The sequence below is a fragment of the Hipposideros armiger genome, unplaced genomic scaffold, assembly GCF_001890085.2.
Source record: "Hipposideros armiger isolate ML-2016 unplaced genomic scaffold, ASM189008v1 scaffold_70, whole genome shotgun sequence".
NCBI classification, from domain to species: Eukaryota; Metazoa; Chordata; class Mammalia; order Chiroptera; family Hipposideridae; genus Hipposideros; species Hipposideros armiger.
In genome coordinates, this window is record NW_017731420.1 from 123181 (window position 1) to 127081 (window position 3901).

A 3901-nucleotide genomic window follows, 5' to 3' on the forward strand; every position below is an offset into this window, starting at 1 on the left:
TTCCTAATGGGTAAAGGTTTAAACTTGGAAAAACAACTTTGGGAAAAACAGCTCAATGATGTAAAATATTTACTTGCCCAGTATAAAAAGGACATGCTGTAAAAATAAAGTGAGACATTAATTCTTGAAAGCGCTCTTGTGTCTCCGCGCGTTCCTCCTTCCTCTCCCACTCCACCTCCATCTGAGGGAACCCCTGGACCTGTGGGAGCTGGTCTCCCGCAAAGTGGCGACCGGAACCCGGACCTGAAGGTAAGTCTTTCTGCGTGCTCTCGGGGCGGATAGGAGTCTGCCGTGGGTGCCTAAGACCCCCTGTATAAAGACAGGTAGGTAAGAAGGCAGAAACTGAGTGACCATGAGTCAAATAAAATTATTAACTTGGTTCGCTGCTCTCTTGCAGCCAGAGGTTTAAAGGTTGGAACCTCTCAGACAGCTTGTTTTCTACACTTTGTACAGGAGGACAGAACAGTTAATGTAAATATCTGGAATAAAGTAAGAGAAGTAGGAAAGGTCTGGGAAGGGAGGGTTGGAAGAATGGCTCACCTGGCCGCCGCAGCGGCCCTGGGCGAGATGCAGCGGCCCTGGGCGAGATCCAGCCCGGGTAACCGCGCAGCAGGCTCAGGGCGCGCAGGGACTCTGTGCTTCACCGCACCTTGGGCCCCACGGGGACCGCGGCTGGCTAGCCCTCCTGGCTGCTGCTGCAGAGTAATTAACTCTTTGTTAAAGGAGCCACCTCCTCGACCCTTGCTGCCACCGGCCCAGAGTGCCGTGGCACCGGGGCACTGGGGCACTTTAAATAGCACTCTGGCAGCCACACTTCCTCCTCTGCATTCAGCAACTTAACAAAAATAAGTCTTAAAAGATTTATCTAACTCTCAGTAACGTTCAAGGTCTTACAGATAGCCTCAAATGAAAACAGGGCTGTTACAGCCTCTACTTAAGGCTGAGATAACTAAAGAAAAAAAAAAAAAAGAGGCACTTTTAAATCCAGATGGCAACGCACCCCCCCACACACACTCCTTGTTGCAAACTTCTAAAGTTATAAGGACAAGTATAAGATCCTCGGTCCTCTCTACAATTGTTAATAATTCTTTTTAAATAAATAAATATATTTAAACTAAGGCTTATTTCTTAGTTTTACCAAATTATATAAAATAATGAAAGTTATTAAATATTTTAATAGGTATTTCAAAATAACAAAATAACAAAATATCAATTATTGAATAGGTCTGAGTTTGTCTATTTCTGGCTTCTTATCACAGAGACATTAAAGGGTAAATTAAGATCTATTAATACCATATATTACATTGCAAAAGCCTATGCTTTTCAAGGTTATAAAAACTATTCCTACCAGACAGCCTGACATCACCAAATAATGGGGGCTCTGGCAACTTCGCTTTAAATTCAGTAACAAAAGATTTCAATTAGATGGGTCATCTTAAATCTTTTAATAAATGTTCCAAACTCCTAGCAGATATTGATAGGAAAAATTTTAAAAACCACCCAGTATCTTAATTTTAAGTAATTTACAATATAAGTTTAAGTATAATTCATTTTAGATGTTTTTAAGTATAAGGTTAAGTATAATTCATTTTAGGTATTTTTAGGTATAAGGTTAAGTATAAAAATAAAGTCAAGTATACTAGCTTTTAGGTATTTTTAATTACGGGCTTAAGTTTAATTAATATTAGGTAATGTTAAGTATACGGTGGTCAATTTTAAGGTTCATAAACTTGTTTAACTTTAGGTATTTTTAAGTATAAGTAAGTAACATTAAGTAACTTTAGGTGTACTTAAAATTCTTTACAACGTCTTTATAATGGACAATTTTATCTAACAAGGACTAGATTCGGTCCTTGTATGGGGGAAGGAATGTCTATGTTTCTTCCTAGGAACACAGGACAAAGGAGAAAAAGACATACAACAGAACACTCACCTATGTATAAACATTGGAATCCTAACCTGTGCCAACCTAAGGCTTTGGTAAAATGGAAGGACCTGTTAACCGGTACCTGGAAAGGACCAGATATATTAACACAGGGGAGAGGGTATGCTTGTATATTTCCACAGGACGCGGACACTCCAATTTGGATTCCAGATCGTCTAATCCGGCCTGGTGTCTCGCCACCCGCCACCACTAATGCCCACCCCGTCTCTTCCATTCAGGATTGAGCCTCTTCTTCAGCCACTCAGCACCCTCACACTCCACGATCCTTATGTTTTTCTTTATAGTTACTCACCAAAGTATTTTTAGTATAATTCATAATAATTTTCTGTTTAATGTCTCATGTACAAAATGTGTTATCAGTTCCTGTGTGTCCCCTACCACAAATCTCATAACATTGCTTATTGTACAACACTCTCCCTACTTGCTCATACCGGTTAAATTAGACTCTCCTTGGTATAAAGACATAAAATTGCAAGTTCTTCAGACAGTTACTAATTCTTTAGTCAGATCTAAACATGTAGTTAGAAAACTCATTCTAGGAATTGCTGCTTTAATAGCTATTATAGGCTCCTTTGCTGCCTCCACCACGGCACTTGTACAAGACATACATACTGCCCATTATGTAAATCAGCTGTCAAAAAATGTTTCTTTAGCTTTAGCTACTCAAAAACTTACAGATAGAAAATTAGATACTAAAGTTAATGCCCCAGAGGAAGCTGTACTCCACATAGGTAATGAGCTAATGACTCTCAAAGTTAGAAATGCTTTTAGATGCCATCATACATATACTTAAATTTATGTTACCCCTCTAGAGGTTAATTAATTTATAACCTAAGCCAGTCTCCAGATCTTCTAGATCCGGCTGTTGTGGCATCCTCATTTCTTAATAGGCTATAGACTTACGTTGGACAACAAAGACTTTTCCCTATTCTGTTATCTGTTGGATTCACCATATTCGTTATTATTTTAATTCTCGTCCTCTTTCCAGTCATCTTCAGACTCCTAAACAGTGCTATTCGAGATGTCGCTTCTAATATCCACGGCCTCTACTTATTAAACAAAAAAGACAGCAGCGCTCCATTTCCTCCCCCAGGTTTGGCTTTGCGAGGCTAGCCCATAGGACGACTGGGTAGTCAAAGACGGATAAGATCCCTAAGTGAGGGACGACCTAAGGCAGGCACCAGTCATAGAGGGCCGGCTTATAAGATGGCTGGATAGTCACTGGCGGGTAAGATCCCCCCAGGAGGAATCAACCTAAGACAGGCCCTAGTCGCCAGATGGCTATTAGCCCATGACGGGTAAGATTCTATTCCTTGAGGAGGACGCCTAAGACAGGCACAGCCGTACCGCATTGCCAGCCGTGGCCTCGTTAAATCAGAGGTTTGCCTTATTAATAAATAATAAAAGGGGGAGATGTTGGGAGCCGGCTGCAACTCAGTGTCTGACATGGCCTATCACACTGCTATTGTGACAAATCCTGAAGCTCTGGTTGAGAAATAGATACTGCTTTATGTTTTGGAAATTTAAATTCCCCTTTGGATGCCTCCGGTAGGATAAAGGTCTGACACCCCTTCTTATATTAATTGTTTTATTTACTTTAACCAAATAAGTGAATTTTGGACATATTATGATAATTCTGTTTTACTGTTAGTTTCTTAGCGATAGATTCTTAGTGATAGACAAGTTATGCACCTTATAATTCTTAAGATCCTGTTTAGCCAGTAGTGTTTGAAACCGTTGCTAAGTAGTAAGCATCCTTTAAGTGCCAAGGCAGGAACTCAGCTCTGGCCATTAGGAGAAGAAATTGAAACATAGTTAGGATAAGTTAGTCATTAGTGAAGAACAGATTGGGCTGTACCCTGTAATAGAAACATAGTGAGGAGTAAAATTCTGAGAAAAACAAACTTCTAAGGAAAATAGACCCTGGGAAGGAAGGAACATTGAAACTGTGTAGAA